This window comes from Sardina pilchardus, chromosome 5 (genome assembly GCF_963854185.1).
Source record: "Sardina pilchardus chromosome 5, fSarPil1.1, whole genome shotgun sequence".
NCBI lineage: Eukaryota > Metazoa > Chordata > Actinopteri > Clupeiformes > Clupeidae > Sardina > Sardina pilchardus.
Genome location: NC_084998.1, coordinates 20,769,802 through 20,789,167, shown reverse-complemented (window position 1 = coordinate 20,789,167; position 19,366 = coordinate 20,769,802). Strand labels below are relative to the sequence as shown.

General features: G+C 42.4%; 1 long non-coding RNA gene across 1 annotated transcript in view; it reads left to right on the top strand.

Annotated features, from left to right (window-relative positions):
- The first annotated feature begins 311 nt into the window (after window positions 1–311).
- The window catches only part of LOC134079693 (uncharacterized), a 70,913-nt gene continuing 51,858 nt past the window's right edge, over window positions 312–19,366 (top strand). The window contains exons 1-2 of the long non-coding RNA XR_009939122.1: window positions 312–426; window positions 6,482–6,583. This is a non-coding gene — a long non-coding RNA (uncharacterized LOC134079693). The remainder of the gene's footprint in view (window positions 427–6,481; window positions 6,584–19,366) is intronic.

Below are 19,366 nucleotides of genomic sequence, written 5' to 3'. Positions count from 1 at the left end.
GAGAGAGAGCGAGAGAGAGCGAGAGAGAGAGAGAGAGAGAGGAAAGAGAGAGGAAGTGAGAGCAAGATGGGGGAAAGGGAGAGAGAGATAGTGCAGGCATGCATTGATTGTTGGTGTGAGAGAGAATCAATGGAGTAGGAGAAATATGCTCTGTGGTTACCAAAGGCTTGTCTTCGACCCGCTTGGAACAACCTCCACCTGAGGAGAATGAAGGCTCACTGGGAGTCTCATACAGTACCCCTAGTAGCCATTAGGGGGCACTGTGACACCTCACTCATACCAAGAGCCAAAGACCCACAGAATCAATAGAGGGGGAAGTTCCTAATTGTGGTAGGAGTTGTATTAGCAATGACTCAAAACTCAAGTCAAAAGGTTTGACTTAGAGCATAACCTGCTCCTGGCATTGAATTCACGACTGTCAAAGAGGTAAGAAGTGGAACATATTACCACTGTCACTCACTCCTGTTTTCAACATTGACTAGGAACGGAGAAATAAACGTCTGAACTTGCCGGATTTACCTAAACCAGTCGAAAGGCATGTGTAAATATGTAGATATATTCATAAATATGTTCAGTTTCAAATGAACTTGAGAGGCAGCTAGCCGCCAATACCAACCAAGCAGCAGAGTAGGTAGGCTACAGTAGCAACCTAGCTTAGGAACTACTGATAAGTATGCACACCACAATGACAGCACATTTGCAAAACAACAGCTATCTTCCCTCAGAGAAGGATACAGAAGAGAATGAAACTATCATGCTCATACATTAAGACCTACGATTTGACAGTCTGACGAATTTGTAATGAGAATTTTACATCTGTCAAACTACACGTTTCTATAATGCTACTGTGATGCACATTTGCTTACAAATATAGCTGAGGCCAATTCATGGGTTTCATCAGGTCCCTTTCCACAGGTGTATTAATCAAGCACCATGCAGTCTGCATTGTTAATCAAGAAGCTTGATTTCATACACCTGTGGAAAGGGACCGGATGAAACCCATGAATAGTATGAAGGGTCAAAGTAACAATAATTAAATATAAAGTAAATTACAAAGTAAAATGTCATGTAAGTCATATCACCAAGTATCAAATTTAAATATATCAACGATTATTAAATGTAATCTAATTTAAAGTTTAAATCAATGTCATTTGAATTTTGAATTACATTAAACTTTAAATCAATTGAATAAGAAGTTGAATTAATTTGAAGTCATACATTACATTTACATTTCCCTGTTGTTCTCATTTTGAATGAGACTTAAAATTTCAGCCTCATGCAATTCCGTGCGCCACCATTTAATTCGAACGCCTTTACTTCAAACTTTGGACTTTGGTACTTCAAGGTTGTACTGTTACCTGTCAATCATGCTATGTCCCCCGCCCCCCGCCCATCCACTGAATCTGAGTTGATTTATCAGGTCTTTAGGAAGACTCACTCACTCCGGGCGAAATTATCACCACGTTGTACACTGTACACAGAGGTGGGAGTAACAAAAAAAACAAATCAATGGCGGTGGCTCCGGAGGTCGTAACTGGAAATATTAAATGTGAATAAAGGTTTCTTGACCACTTTTAATGGCTTATTTTGATACGGTTTATTGTTTATATGCTAAACAAATGTTCAGGACACACTATCATTGAAGGTTAGCTTGTTAGCTAGTTAGCTTGTTGACCCATTATAACCAATTGAAAACACATAGCAAGCTAGGCGACTAGATAGTTAGCACGCTGATATGAACTGTGGTGTTTCTGTAAATTATGAATTGTTGTCAACATGAAAACACTCAAACGGAATTTTGTGTGTATGCCACTTGAACATACTTGGGCTAAATAAACCCCTGAATGTAATCTGAAGCACTGGACTGTCTAGCTAACTAAACACTAAGCTAACCACTAACCACTAAGCTAACCTGTTGACCACTGAGCCGAAACGCTAGGTGTGTGGCAACTGGACAACACCCCCTGGGTGAAATTTTAGCAGGCGTATTTCGCGCAAAGACAGTAGAAGATCTCGCATGGTGACATGCTCTGTGGAAACCCAGCGTCAGACGAAGGACGAAGGCTCTAGTGATGGTGATGAAGTGGGGGAAACCAGAGCGGTAGATATAACAGAGTGGCGACACTCCCATAGACCTCCATAGGAAACAATGGCGGACGTTTTTTCAGGCTACTTCCGCGTTATGGAGAGCTCAACAGTTCTTAACAGTGACATTCGCGGAGTTTGCCTCATTCACTTCCATTGGTGTCTGCCTAACTTTGTCAGCGGTAAGTAAACGAAAGCACGACCTTTTTTGAAATTGTTATATATTTCCTATATCAACTGTACCAGTATGTACTCGTAGTGTTATTCGAGTTGTTTGTGCTGCTCGTTTAACTGTTATTTTTGTATCTTAGTTATGACCGAAATTTCAGAGCATAAAGTTACGTTAGCCTACCAAGCTAACCTTAGACGTGGAGGGAGGCTATCTTAAATGTAATGTTCCTATGGAATGTCAGACATATCACACTTGGTTACGCTACTGTAGTAGAGCAACGTTAGATAATATATGGGGTTATCAAGGAGTTTGTATGACATTTATAATCCTATTTGCTGAACCTGATGGCGTTAGCTAATGTTAGCTAGTCAGCTCACGCACATTCGAAATGCAATGAAGGGGGAACAGTAACGTGATCTTAATGCATGCAATGGCATCAGATGTGCTCGTTATCAACGAGTTTGTGATTAAGTTGTTCTTCAGATGAACAGTGGAACTAATTAATGGGATGACATTTCATTTAGACCTGATCTAGCTTGTTAGCTTGCTAGATGGAATGTTTCATGGCACTATGAAGTGAACCTGAAGCTAAACTTGTGATCAGAGAGCATGATATGAACTCGGGTACATCTCTTCACAACAGAAATTTCAATTATGAACTTCAGGCCAGGGGAGCTGTAGAAGCAAAAACTGTACTATACTCTCCTGCCGTGCGTGTGTCACTTGCCTAACTGTCCAGTCCTGCCCCTAGTGCCACTACTGTTCCAACTCGGGAGTCGGGACAGTGGCACGAGACTAGAGCTTGGGATAGGGGCGCGTGTACAGTGCAGTACTTATTTTTGTTTCAACTGCTGTTGGATGTCAGGTTGCAGTCAATATTATTCTACATTGAATGTACATTTCTGAGGTCTATATCACCACAGCAGGTCGATGTATTTGATGGAATAATTTTGATTGCAATGACTATCTTGCAGATGCTGAAAGTGATGTGACAAGACATTGTCTTCAATTAAGTGGTCCTTGTAAGTAGGCTATAATAATTTTCTTTCTTTTTTTTTACCTTGTATGGATAACTGAAAAGTGTAGGTTAATGATGCTTTAAGGGTAGAATTAGGTCCATCCATAGAATAAGAACAATGTTTGCAATGATGTAGCCTAGTCTAGTTAGCTGTAGTGGGTATAGGCCTACTGTAATCAATCCCAATTGTTGTCTGTACAGCATGCTGGCATTCCTCACAAAGTCAGTTACTGATTACCCTCAGTATTGTTCTTATTACAATAAGAAAAGTCTCCTTGTGTTGATGAATGCAATGGCTAAAGTGCAGTGATTTCTTATAGCCTGTCAGCTTTTTATTCTCAAAATAACCATGAAAGATATTGTTGGGAATCATTGGTGTTATAAAAGTTATAAGGTGTGGCACCCCCAACCAACCTTGAAGGGTTCAGCCGTGTATGTAAAACTCTTGCTGGCCTTTTGCTTTTGTTTATGCTAATACCTTGATGTGGCATCTGTGAATGTATTTTACCAAGTATACACTGACTTTTACCTGCTCTCTCCATTTTCCACTGTGCCTGTTCTTGCCTAGGACCAAGGATGCAGAGGACAAGACGGGTGTGTAGTATTGACTGAAATGATCAGAGAAGGTCATTTTTTATGGTTTAGGTCCAAACAAAGGGACCCTTCCAACCTCAGCATCTCCAACACCTCCTGTCACACCTCCAGCCAAATGTGCTACATCTTCCTCAGTTAACCTTCTTGTACTGTAGGTGTGCATGTCCAGCATCCTTTGCACATTAATGTCTTTAGTTGTACACACGGTACGGTTGTTCAGATTTGGGAATCTGAAATGTTTTTCAGAATGTCTTTGAAAATATAAATGGGTGTTAACCCTCCTTTTTATATTGCAGTCTCACCATATCTCCCTTAAGCCTTTTCTGTGTGTATTCCTGTTCTTGATGTTGTTAAAACATAGCCTACTTGTTCCACACATTGAAAATGTAATAAACAAATGTATTGAAAACTCAAAATGTATCAGTCATCCTTTTTATGCTGTTCTAAGTGCTTTCTTGAAACAGATGATTGCGTATTGAGTTACAATGTTATCGAAACAGTGGGTGTCCTGAACGAACTGTTGAACAAACTTAACTTTAACATACACACTTTTAACATTTTGGCTGTTATTTATCGTTCTTTGTTAATGTATTTTCATATGTTTATGGCTTAATCTGAAAATATTACTAAGGCTGTGTGGTGGCCATATTTAGGCTATTCCTTAAAAAAAACAAATTAACTGATTGACTGCATTGATCTAACTTTTAACGTATAACCTGTTACTGGTTGCCATATATTATAGATGTTCATGGCTTACTCCTAAAATTGTGAAGGCTGTGGGTGTGTAGGCCTACATAGTTAGGGTGGCCACCTTCATCTCATCAAAATAACTGGAGAGGATCACTGAACATCTCAAATACCCACGGTAACATTGGATACAAAATACATACATTTCAACAATGTAAGTTTATTATGCATGACGACAAACAGGCACGGAACCAGGAATGGAGCTGATGCCGAGAGGTAGGCTAAATGGCAGTGTCAGCTACCACAGAATAGACTATTTCAGAACGATGTTTGCAGAGCAAACTTGCGATATGTCATGGGCACTAATGTAAACATGCTAACCAACGTTATAGCACTTCAAATTGAACTCGTGTTTGGAATGTTTCGATGTTTCTCGTGATCATTGCTGTCTATCCCATAGAAATAACATGGCAGCGCCAGGGCTGGTTAGAACTGTTGTAGCGTACATGAACCACGTGACGGCGCGGCGGCGACTTCAAAGAGTGTCGCAACTCTCTCTATCTATGGCTCTGGGGGAAACTATTACTAAAGAACTGATAAATCGACTCAGATTCAGTGGATGGGCGGGGGGCGGGGGACATAGCATGATTGACAGGTGACAGTACAACCTTGAAGTACCAAAGTCCAAAGTCTGAAGTAAAGGCGTTCGAATTAAATGGTGGCGCACGGAATTGCATGAGGCTGAAATTTTAAGTCTTATTCAAAATGAGAACAACAGGCAAATGTAAATGTGATATATGACTTCAAATTAATTCAACTTCTTATTCAATTGATTTAAAGTTTAATGTAATTCAAAATTCAAATGACATTGATTTAAACTTTAAATTAGATTACATTTAATAATCGTTGATATATTTAAATTTGATACTTGGTGATATGACTTACATGACATTTTACTTTGTAATTTACTTTATATTTAATTATTGTTACTTTGACCCTTCATAGAATAGCATTATCATCATGTAGGCCTAGGCCTGTTTTACTTCAAGAATAGCTCATGTATCTGTTTTTTTTTTTTACATAAACTTACTGTAGGCTACGTTGCTTTCCCTGTCTCTGGAGACGATGGGATGTTCTGGGGAGAGGATGCAAATGGATAGATTCATTAGTAAGCAAATTCACCTTGCTTTATGCCTGCTGTATGATCCATGCTAGAGAAAGCGACAGCATTTTGTGTCGATAGAATACATACAATGAATGCCTTAATCAAGCCACAGTGACATGCCTCAAACACAAAGCCCTTAATAAGGGATATCCATCATTAATTACAATCTCAAGCAGTTTCTTATCAGCAAATTATAAATGCTATTACAGTACGTGGTGTACTGCAAGGGTGTGATAACGGTGAGTTAGCGCTTGATCCTACTCCTGTTCTATTTTACTATCCTGTCAGTGGTAAAACACTGCTAGACAGCAATATGCTACATGTGCTAATTAAACTAGAATCGGCCAGTGGAGTTATTCATTCCTCCCACAGGTGTCTGGCCTTCTTCTCCTCTCCACAGTCACCTGCATTTTGCATCCTGGATGTCCAATCCTGGAGTCTAAAGGTTCCCTGAGCCTCAAACTGGTGAAAAAACGGGCTGAGGTTGCCTGAGACAGATCAGAGGCGAATATCTGTGCAATGCTGCCAGGGTTTTTGCAGCGAGCGTGTCTTTCGAGGATATGTTTACACATACACATTAAGATAGGCTTTTGGAGCTCATGAAAAGAGAGCTGCAGGATGACATTGTTTATCCGTGCTGTGCATGCCGTGGTGTCTCTCCAGGATACATATGGGAGGCAGGAAATGTGAGAAAAAGCAGCGTTTTCTGTCTATTTATTATGGAGGAAGACCATGTAAAATGTGTTCTGTCTTCTGAAAGGTGTACTACCTGGCATTAACACTCCACTGAGCGACACAGGCCCACAATTGAAGACGCAGGAACACACCGAAACATGTGAGCGCGTCTACAGAAGATTTCATGGTAAGTTCACCTCTATGAACACATGCTAAACTCCTTAGTGCAACCCTGTTCCTAGGACTGAAGTCAGTGATGTACAGCCATATAGGAGGACCATGCCAGTGATAAAGAATATTACTGTTATGGACAGTCATTAGAGTAATATGATCGATTACACATGCTGTAGAAATGGGCAACCACTTCCACAAAGTGTCATGTAGTCCATAAACCTCCACTTCTAAATGGACCAATCTGGGAGTACATGAAGCATTATATGGCAGTAGGGATATAACGCATATCCTGTCGTCCATGTATGATTCTTTCATTGAAAATGTGTAACACTCATGTCAGGTTTACGGTAACTTCATTCACATTGGCTGCTCATGAGAAATTAATTAAATCCATTGGGACTATGTTGCATATTCTTTTAGAGAGATCTGATTAGGCCAAAGAATGGACTATTAATGACATTTTATGCAATCCTAGCATACTTCTGTAACATGGGATTTTGAGGCATGGGTTTTTTAGCACCGGTGGTGTAGAAACTTACCAAGCCTCAGAAAAAAGAAATAGCTATTTTTATGTTTGCTTCCTATTCTAGCTGCTGACTAAACTATTAAAACAGTCCATAGGCAAATCTGTTTTGAGATCAATTTTCTAGGATGAGATTTTCTGCAGAATAGCTGACCGCTGTAAGTGATCCTTGATTGGAGTGGACTGTGGGAACTATAACAGTATGTTTTGGCTTATGACAGGACTCAGGGAGAAGAGTGGAGGTGTGAGGGAGGAGGGGGGTGGGGGGTGGGCGTCTAAGGCTCTTGAATTAATAGACTGTTACTATTTGTGAAGCTGTCGACTTTCAAACTGCATTGTATTTTTGAGTAATGCCTGTGAGAGTTTCAAAGTATGTCACCGCAATAAGTACATTGGAATAATTACTGCCTGCATTGTACCCCAGCTCAATTTGACTGTCGCCCTGGCTTTGTCTTGACAGGGTTGCTACTTTTCAAAATATGCAGATATAAAAAACAAATAAAGGCGTGTGCTCAAGTTTAAGTGTAAGCAATACTTTGCCTTCAGCTCTTCTGAGCTGGGTTTTACATTCTGAGCAATTGAGACAAATACAGGCTCAAGGGAGAGAGACACTCTCTCAGGGACTCTCTTGGGTTCTGTTATCAGCTATAACAAATTCAACACGGGTTGATGGTGTATACCAATCAGGAAACTGATTCACCAAGTACAGATGGGCACCCCCTTTTTTGCTAATTATCATTTTGTTTGTTTACAATTCACATTAAGGGAGATTGAGTGTACTGCTGTAGTGATTGGTTAAATCTATTGTACATTAGATTAGACAGGAATGTTAACATACTGTGCACATACTGTAATTGTGACATTTGACAGCTATGGTTATGGCATGTCTGCTCACAGAATAGGATGTCAGTTATAGGCATACAGTATACTACTGTATAGCTTAGTTATATGCATCAGGATTGGGATTGGAAACTCATTTCCAAATTAGAACCCAATCCAAAATGGCAGGTACTGGTTTGTTTGCAAGTGCACTTTGGTTTTGCTCATCACCTGTGCTGCCAGCATTTTATTAATACAAAACAGAAGCTTTAATATCTGCAAGGACATAAGTAGCTATCTGCCAAGACCTGTTGACTTGCCTATGGCTACTTCAAAAGTGATTGTGTTGACAAGCCAGCATGCATAGCTTAAATGATATATACATCGGCACATGGTCTAAACTGTAGAGTTAAGTATATGGCAAAGTGCAATGCTTGTAGTAGGAAGCTTATTCACAAGTCAGGTTACACATCGGATTTGACATTTATGACAGCACAGAGCTGATGAAAAAGACTGTACAGTACTGTCTTAACTCAAGGGACAGACTAGCATCGCTTGTTGTAAACGAATGGTTGTTATGACTTGGGCCCACTAGTTAGTTCCCTTTTGTTGCTTATCCCAGCATATCTCTTGCATATCACAGTGTTCTGGTTGAACCTTAACTTGTAAAAAACATATTATAATGTTTTGCTCAAAAGCAGTGCAACAGTTGCTTTCTAGAAGGTATGTTAGAAATGTATTTAACATGTTGCTACTATCTGTACTTTCATAGTCCACTAATTTGTAACTTTGTCACAATACGATTGAATGAAAATTATTCATTTTCTATGAATGCCAGCGTGTATCGGCAGTGTGCAGTTGCAACATTATTGGCGTCATGTTTTGTGGTATGGTTTTCTGCATAGAGGACTTTGTTTTAGGGACAGATTGCATCATGTGCTACTACCAAAGGCATTCATCACAAAACCACACATGACATTTGTCCCTGCAAGAAGCACACACAAATATGACACAGATATGGAACGCTGGTCACAGGCTGGAGGACAGCAAATTCTTTTGTGCGCAAGAAAACAATATACATGATTCCCACAGTACTTAATATACTTAATATATCAGTTGTTATCCTAAGCCATAAATTGTGTCAATATACCAAAGAAGCTATATTATGGAAAGTTGGCTACAAATCTGTTAGAAAAGTCTTTGATCCAGTATATTCCAAGAATATAACTCTCCAACTTTCCAACCCTCCGTCGATTTAAGTCAGAAAAACAGGTCTGTTTGGAGTGCTGCAGGGTGTAAGTCCTTTTTGATGCTCTTCAGTGCAGGGATTCCAGATTTAGTTAAGAAAATAAGACAAATCTGAGACACCCAAGAAGGATGCAAATAAAACATGTATTTACTTATTCGGCTACTAAAACATGCCTACACATTTGGGCTGTGCTGGCCTTCATCAGAACAATTAAAGATGGCTGTTTGTTTGCCATTAGACGCGTTCAAGTTCAACCCCAACTGACCTCTTGCAGCAGCGAGATCTGCTGGTGACAGGGCGGTGATACAAACGCTGCTATGAAGTTGGACACTGTCTACTTCCCGTAGTCTAGCCGTGACCATGTAATGAAACATGGCACAGGGCATCTAAACGCCAACACATACGTCAGGGATGTAAAAGCCAATTAGGGCAAAGTCCTGACGTCATGAAGGCAGGTCTAAGGCTCCGCAGTACCTGGAGAGCAACTGCGCCACCTTGCTCCCGCGATAAGTTAAGACCATGTGATATCGACTGCAGAGTCGCATATCTAGATCATCGTGGACAGATTTTGTGTATCTTGTGGTGCACAGTTCTGCGCAGCGCTGCTCGATGCTGCGCCATCACGAACTCGCCAATTTCATGTAACATCACTATTTAGCAAAATACACAAGCCAGGCAAACCACCGCTGATTTACTTTGCTACACTGTAAAACCATGCCAGCTCAAACATGCATAAACTCACTTTCATATTAATACTGTAAATGCCAAGCTTTGTCCACCTGTTTTATGTCATATGTACGTTGTGTATATGAGGACCACTGCACTTTTGTTAGTTAAAGTTTTGGCCTCTGTTAATCATCTTTGAATTGAAATAGGGAAATAGAATGAATAAATTTGAGTGAAAACCAATCCAAATAATGCATGTTCCACTTTTCTCCATGGATTCGTTGTAGCCTCTTTAAATGTTCTTGTCAAGTATTCAAAACTGAGGCCAATATATAGTAATGATTAATGTTTATTTCAATGATATGTTATCATTTATTATCACCCGGAGAGAAGAAATGCTCTTCTCTGATGACTGGTGGGGTGGCTATTAATTCTGAGTAACGGGACACCTATGAAGTAGATCTGGTGAAGAAGTCGATATCAATGCTTCTGAATGGTAATTATGACAACTATTGGACGGTTGAGCCTGGGGACAGCCTTTGCAACAATGGAATCAACTGTGGAAAATACTAGCTAAACAGTCCACGCTATCACTGTCAGGGCCAAATAAAGTAGTACTACAAACGGTAGTACAAGTCGGTTTTTAAATGGAACTGCTCGTTTTCTGTTTTTTTACGGAATGAATGGACTTAAAGAGTAAAGTCTCCTCCACTGCGCGTCGGGGAGTTCTTTGCCTCTCGCCTTCGTACATTTAATTCAGTATAGCAGACCACCTCGGTGGCTGTTATCCCTTGCATCAATATTGTTGTATTGTTAATCAAACATGTTATACTGTCTCACATTTCATTTGTCAGTCTATTTGAGGAACAGGCCGCTGTGGGAATGGGTGAAGGTTTTGTAGAGGGTTTTAATTTTTAATGTACAGAGCTTGGGAACGCTTGCATCGCAGTGATCAAGACAAGCACGTTGCTGGAGGCATTAAAGAAGACTAGGCTTACCCCAAGCATATCACTCAATACTCATTTTAAATGGAAACACTCCATGTGGAGTTCAAATACAGGTTACTATTGATTTGTAGGCTAATTAAACCATGACTAGGGACTCTCTGCCTTGATAAATAAATAAGTGAAAAATGGAATCTGAAATTTCGTTTTGCAACACCTAATATGTCAAACGCAACGCCACAGTGTTGTGTCTGGGAGTGGACGATGAATGTAAAGGCATGTTTGTGCTGTTCACACATGCATATAGATTTCCTGCGGATGTGCTCATTAATAATCGTAAATGCGTGATGGTCGATGGAGGACTGGATTGGCTGTCGCTGAAGCAAAGCAGAAGACTTGGGGGAGATATTAAGAGTAAGAGAGAGAGGAAGACAGGGGTGGGCGGGGGCAAGTAACAGCGACAGACTTGCATCGAGGACTAGAGCAAGAGAGAGAGAGAGGGAGAGGGAGAGGAGGAGAAAGGGTAACAGAGATACACATGCACACAGAGAGAGAAAGAGAGAGAGGGGGCAGAGCGAGAGAGGAGGAGAAAGAGAGGGAGAGGTGGAGAAAGGGTAACAGAGACACACATGCACACAGAGAGAGAAAGAGAGAGAGAGGGAGAGGTGGATAAAGGGAAGCAGAGACATACATGCACACACAGAGAGAGAGAGCGAGGGGGAGCGAGCGAAGAGGAGAAAGAGAGGGAGGAGAGGAGAAAGGGTAACAGAGACACACATGCACACAGAGAGAGAAAGAGAGAGAGAGAGAGAGAGAGGGGGATAGGTTCTGATGACATCTCTTTGTAACAAAACTCTCTCATCAGCCCTCTTAGCCCTCTCGCTGACGGATCCTCACTTTCCCCGCCCGTCTGATGACATCGCCCAGTAACCTGACACCCTCCCTTGTTTTTGTTTTCGGAAATTGGTCGCGTGTGATGCAATGCTTAGCAACAGGCTAGGCGCGCTCTTTTAAAGACAAAATAATTATTTTAAAAAAGAGACACAGATTTTTTGGTAAGGGAAAAGAAAAAAAGGGAGCATAGAACAATAAATGGAGTTTAAGGATTCTAAAAACTGCCATGTTGAAACAATGCTGTATTTTCTTCTCGGTCTGCTAGACTCCCATGTCAGATTTTAATGACTCGGGCCCTAAGGGTGTTTAGTCGGTTTCACTCCAATTTTCTCCTTTCCTGTTGCTCCTTGAACTGACAAATTTGTACTTCTATCCATGTCCTTTGTTCCAGGTCTCCCCACTGAGACACACTGTATGTCCAATCATACTGTCTGTGAACACTGAGAAAATAACAACATAAAAAAGGATCCCTTTTTACTGCAGGGAATCTCACAATTCAACAAATATACCATGGGAGAGGCCTTCCACTGCCTTTGCTCTCTGTCTTTGTTTCTCACATACACACACGCACACACACATACACACACACACACACACACAGATACCACACACTCTCTCTCTCTCTCACACACACACACACACACACATACACACACACACACACACACACTCACTCACACACTCTCTCTCTATAGTACACACACACACTCACACCAATGCAAATACACCCTTGCCTCTTTATGTAATATTCCAGATCGGCATTAGCGGCGCGTTAGATGGAAGACCTTTCTCACTGCTAATGGAATTTTGCCTGGTCATGGAATCAGTGAAGCAGTTCCTCAGTGCCCCAGTATTCTACTCCTCTGTGATGTCCCAGTGGTGAGGGCTTTGTCTTTGGTGGGGGGGGGGGGGCAGACGGCTGGGAGGGGAGGTTACATTCCCCAGTGGAACTGACTAGATCACAGGCTCATCCATAATCAGATTGGTTGCCTCTTCAGACACGGCTGAGAATGGGGACAGAAGGATGGGCCAGGAATGCATTTCCTAGTTTCCCCGTTGCAAAGGGGTCCATCATACATAAACCAAAGTGGGGCCGACCTGGTTCTGTTTGTGATTTGATGGATTGAGTAGTTTTTGCTTCCATTCGGAGGAGTGAGATTAATATCAGACCTGAGTGAGTTACACATAATACGATGCTTGACTATTCATTATCTGTCAATGGTGTGTGTGTGTGTGTGTGTTGTGTATGTGTGTGTGTGTGTGTGTGTGTGTGTGTGTGTGTGTGTGTGTGTGTGTGTGTGTGTGTGTGTGTGTGTGTGTGTGTGTGTGTGTGTGTGTGTGTGTGTGTGTGTGTTTGTGTGTGTGTGTGTGTGGTTGTGTGTGCCTGTGTGTGTGTGGGCATGTGCCTCCATGCATGGATGTGCATCTTATCTATGAGGAATTTACCCTCAAGTAGATAAATTAGGGCCATTCAAAAATGGATCCTTGGGAGAAGGAGAAGAAGGAGGAGAGGGGAAAAAAACCCATTACAGTAGAAATAATCATTGTTCTCGGGGAAAAAGGGTAGGCCAAGGGGTTGACTTGATTGGTTTACCCGTTTAACTATCACGGCCCAGCCACTGGAAATATAGAGAGGGAATTATTTTAGGCATTCAGAAGGGGCGAGTGTTCCGGCGAATTACCCATCAATCTCGGCGACGCCGGGCGTGCAGATGAATCGCGGTGTCAGTTTTGTATGCATGCCGCCATACAGTCATTAGCCACGGCGGTCCCCCTGAGCCAGAGCAAACATAGCGGCTAATCAGTAACGGTAATGGCCGCTCATTGGCCATAATGGACACACTTCATAACTGTCAGTCTGCCGGAACAGCGGGGAGAGACTCGCAGGACGCCGAGTGACTGACAGGGGGCCCCGCCCGCTGTCACGGGGTCGGGGCTGGAGACGTGCGTGTCGACATTACTGGAACGAAAGGACGAGGTTTGCCTTCGTCATCATCGGTGGGAGGATGAGGAAGGGGGGCCAGTGAAAGGGCTGGTGTGCTGTGGTGTGGTGTTGGAGGAAGAGGAGGATCGTGGATCGAACCCCCCCCCCCCCCCCCAAAAAAAAAATAAAAAATAAAAATAAATTCTCTGAGCCTTTCAACAGTTTTAATCTCGCCCTCTAGAACTCAATACACCAAAAGTCTGTCTGCCTGTTCTCCATGGCCAGAATGGGAGAGTCAGTTCCTCATAATTAAGGTGGTGTGGAGAATGGGGGTGGAAGTGGGGGGGCTGGTGGAGGTGGAGGTGGTGATGGTGGTGGTCTGTGTGCATGTGATGGGGGAGTGTGGGGTGTGGTGGCATGGTGAGGTGGGGGGGTGGGGGGGGGGTGGGGGGACGTTGGAAGCCCCTCTCTCCCAAGCGGCCGTGTGCAAGAGTACCTGTGTTAGATGTGTCATCTTTATTAGCGGGAGCATGGTAAGCCTGGCTCTCTGCGCGCTAATCCCCAGCTAAAGAAACAGCTTTCAAGGAATTAACATCAAAAGTATAGCCTAGCGTGCCGGCGGGGGAGCTTTCACCAGCCTCAGCCTCAACTATCTCGGCGAAGTATTCCGACGCTGCTCGGGGGATGAAGTGGAAGTTAAACTTAACTTGCTCTGTGTTCTTTCCGTAAGTCTTTGACCTTGTTCTCAGGTTCTCTCCATAATCCCTTTTCAAGATGTGGGGGGGGTTGGCAGAAGGTTGGAGCTGGGGGTTTGGAGCTTGGGGCAGGGGAGATTCGGGGGAGATTCCTTGGGGGAGACGCTGAAAGGGGTCGGGACAGATCTTGCGGGCAAATCGCCGGGCTCTTTGCCTGCTGTGTCTGTCGTAATCCCCTCTATGATCAGGAGGTCAGGTCGTCACCAGTTGAAACGGCGGACCTGCATTGCGGGGCTCTCTGAGGTTATGATCTCCCCCAGATCCTCGAACACCTTTACATTTTTTTTCCATCATCCTTTCATTTTTGTTTTTAGTTTTTCGTGTTTTTGCGCCTAGTACCAACTGATCACTGGCCCAAATGTGAAGCCTCAGCCAAGCACTGAAACACCAGCAAAGCCCCCCTGCCTTATAGCTCAAAGCCGAATAAAGCACTCCCGGAGTCTGCCTTTACGTTGTGCTTTGCCAAGGTTTCAGGTCATTTATGGCCAACCTGGTGGTTTTCTCCATCCGTGCCACCCAGCTCCACTCTTACCAATCATTATCAATGAGAAGTGTAATGTCTGTGTAGACCATCAGTGTGGAATGGAATGTAATTTAATGAAAATGTGATCTGTTCCAGTGGGAAGTGCTCCTCTCTCAATGTGTGAATATGTGCCTGATGGAATTCTTGGATAGAGCAATGGATAGAGCGTGGCTTCTTCTGCCTCAGAATCAGTATACGTTCTCTATTTCACTGCTCCCTTTTTGGGTCAAGATTTCAACTCTTGGGGGAAAACATGGCATTTCAGGCCCAAATAGGTGTTTCCCTTATGTGCTTGGCAGAGAAGCTAATAATAGCACATAAAAACATCATCAATGGTTGTTGTCTAACGTGACACAGACTGCTAAAAATTGCCAGTAGCAGAATGTGCATCTAAAGTGGAACATCGATGGACCCGTGTGACTCTGAAGGCATCAGTAGACGCCATTAGTAATAGGTATGTCATGCTTGTTTTATAGCTCGTGTATAGAAGATGTGTCTGGGCGTCTTGATCTTGGGCTGACATGTTTCGAGGAGACTCTTGTGCTTATCAGTGGTGACTCAGAGTCTGAAGATCTGACGTGCTATTTGCATTTCAGCCTTGTCACAACGAGGGGTTCAGTTTTCCAAATGCAAGGCTGGGAAAGACAGCAGGAATGGCATCTCACGGCAGGTAGCAGGAGGTGTCACACACTAGTGGTGTGAGACTAGACATTCAGGATTACCACAGTGTACAGAATCATGTTTTCTCTCCAACTCCCTGTCTATTACCTGTGTGTGCATTCGTTGTTGTTGTTGATGTTATTTGTTTTTCATTTCCAAGCTAAGTGAATTCCTTGTGGAAATTTACCGGTGGGCAGTCAGAGCCATTTTGAAAGAAATGTATCACTTGAAATGATTACAGTTATACGGTGAGATCTTATATAACATTGCATTTTGTAAAGTTTTAAAGAGTTTTGTTTTTTTTTTGAGGTGGGACTATACTTTAGTCTACAAATAACCGAACATAGTATATGTGCTTGATAAGTGACTGGGGAAAGGAGAGATTTGCTCTTTGCTCCATATCTCTATGTGAAAGCTGCACAGCCAGTTTCAAAGAATCCTCTCTCTAGCCTTTGTCATGTCTAAGATGAATGATATGCCATATGATTTCAAATTCCATTTGTATTCAGCATGGGTAGGCACCAGAATGTGCTTTTGTTCACAGCCATCTCATCAAGTTAGAGTAAGTGCTGAGTTTCTGGGTACTTTTCGGAGTTCTTCCCAAAATCTACCCTTTCAGCAACATTTTTTGTCCAGTGCTCATAGTGGATGCCTTTCTTGTTGGTCTTTGTTGTGCTTCCTTTTGAGTGCCCTTGTCTTGAGGACGCGGAAGTTCAACCCCCAGGTAAGTGTCCTCAGTTCAACAACCCTTTCTTCAACGTAGTGCACTCTTTCTCAAGGGTCCTCAAAATACCTGCATTTTTATCTCCCCTGCAGTGATGTTTTAGCAGGGAACACAACATCTGAAAGGATAGTAAGCTTTTCTTCGCCACACTCCCTGTATCAACCCAAAAAACTGCTCTTTCTTTCTATTCATCCACATTTTTTCCCCTTTGTGCATTCAAAAGTCATTGTTTTCACGCGACCTGCACTTGATCGAGCATTCGATTTAAATTCAGTGTTTGATCACATTTGCCATTCGGAGTTATTGCCCTGGATAATTGTGAGTTAAACTACTCTACGTCACTCAATGTTCAAACAATGTTCACTGCCCACTGTAAAGAAACTCATTGTGAAAACCTAAGCGGCCTCCACCTGTGGTTAGCACTCCCTTCAGGCCCATCAAAACCAAGGGGATTCCCTACTCCTTTTACATCCAATAGCTTGACTAAAGGGTGGCTAGGGAAACAAGCCTGTCAGTTAACAAGACTGCAGGTACGCTGAAAAATCCCAAAGTGAATTGCTGCTGAGTGCAACACTAGCTGAAAAGCGCAAGAGGTAAAAAGTTTACTGCTGTATTTATGGACCATGTTTGATGGGAATTGATCTTGGGTAACAACAGGTACTTTTGAAATATCAAGGCACAAATACGCCCTCTCAGTGTTTTATACATGATGGGAATGTAGAATAGGTGAAAAGGAGTAGCTGTATGATATTATCATTTTGATTTTCACAAAATGCATTATTCCCAGTTGTTTAATGTGACACATATGTCACATGAGTGTCCAGTTAAAGTGTATAAATTCATATAAATCTACACATTCCAAATTCCACATTCCATCCCTCTGAATATCACTATGCATTATGCTGTGGAACCTTATTGAAAGTCTGTGTAAATGCCAGCTTCTCAGAATAAAAAGAGAGCCACTCAATAGTCAGCTTTACTTACCTATAATTTATATTCAGTCTAGGCTATAGCATGCCACTCACAATTAGATACCATACTTTACAGTAATTTCCCGCATATAAGCCGCATTGTGTATAAGCCGCAGGACAGTGTTTTATGTAAGATAAAAGACAAAAAAACATATTAACACCATGTTAACTGCCCCCCTGTATTAACCTCATAGCTGAAGAAATTTTGCAAAATCAATGTATAAGCCGCGGCTAATAGTCGGGAAATTACGGTATTTGTTCAATGGCATGATTCAGCTTCTGGAAAAAATTAGTCTTGCAATCCTAGAGCAGGAAACAGTAGTAACGGTTAAAAGCTGTAAAAGCTGTGCGCTGTATGAAATGGTAACTACACCCATTAACAAGACATACAGGGCTCCGGTGTCAGGAGTTACATGTAAATATATCATTTCAATATGGCACGTTCATATGCTGTTCTTAAACTTGTGTTTGAAAGTGGCCCAGTAATTGCGCTCAAGGTCATCTCTGAGTGCACTTCGCAGCAGCTAAAGCTGACCAAACCAACAGGAGTGACTCACATCTTTGCTCCACTGTTGAGACTGAAAATGCTTGAAATGACCTCCAAAGTCATTTTATTTCTGGAGAGAACATCCTTCAGAGAGCGAGCGCGAGAGAGAGAGAGAGAGAGAGAGAAAGAGAGGGAGAAAGAGAGAACAGAAGAGAGAGAGGGAGAGAGAGCGAGGGAAAGAGAGAGAGAGAAAGAGAGAACGGAAGACAGAGAGAGAGAGAGAGAAAGAGAGATGGGAAATGGAGGTGTTTTCACACTCGCCGGCCTCCTCGGTGACCCAGCAGTTGAGTGGGCAGACGGGTAATGCAGGTTAGCCGAGCTGAGACACAACTCGTTAGTGTGATCTCCCACGCTTCCCAAACAGATGGAGCAGACGCAAACACACACACACACACACACACACACACACACACACACACACACGCACACACCAAACATCACACAGCGCCCTTATTGGTGCTCAGACGTGGACTCATATTCAGCAGGCATTCACACACACACACACACACACACACACACACACACACACACACACACACACACACACACACACATACACACACACAGAGACACAGATACACACTCCCACTCACCTCTCCACACAAATACTGTATCCCTCTCCCACTCCTTCCCACCCCCACACCAACTTTAACACGGAAACACATTCTCTCTCCCTCTCTATCCCACACACTTAAACAAACACACAGTCAAACACATGCATACAGTACACACTGATTCAGAAACATTTATATGCAAGGTCTCTCTCTGTTTATTACAGTCTGTCTTCCAAAGCTCATGCCCATTCTCACATACTGAATCTGTTCGCATGTATGAAGCTTTTATTTGCAGTTGTTTTAACCATGCTACGCTCATCCAAACATACTCTTTTACTGTACGCAACTGAAGGAGTCTGTAAGCATTGACTATCCTTTGGCAACATAACAAAGGTGCTGCCAACTTTTCGAGTTTCTCTGTGAGTCTTTCACTGCTCGGGCTCTTGTGAGAATGAGTCCCTGGGATTGTCTCTCTAGGATGTCAATCACAGTACAACTAGGCGCAGGCAATGGGCTGGGAGGAATTTGGAAAGAGTAGGAAAATATTCGAGAGTTAAGACAGCCTTTTGAGTAGTCTAGAAGGGTCAGAGAGAGCATATCTGCACATTCAATGTATACTGAGAGCAGCCACTGAGTTCAGGCTAGTGAGTGAGAATGTTATTGTATGAAAGCGGTCTAAATTAGTCTGCTTTTCCATCGCTTTAAGTCTTTCATTAGCAGGTATTGCATAATGTATCTCCAAGCAGTGATAAGTCACGGGAGGCCATGCTGTATTGTGTGTCTTGGCAGCTTAAATGCTTTGTTAGCAAAGCAGAGCACTGCAACCATTTTTCATAGTGCTTATATTTACCGTGGACCGTGGACTGCCAACTAACAATCGTTATACAAACCCATTTGAAAATGAGAAAAAATGAATATTTATTCTTCAAAATGTCCTACAAATTGCGCAGCTCCCTTCCACTGGAAGTTGAAAAATAGCTTTGGTTAAACACATAGCATTGCTATTTCTGTGAAATGTACATACTGGTATGGATGTTTGATTT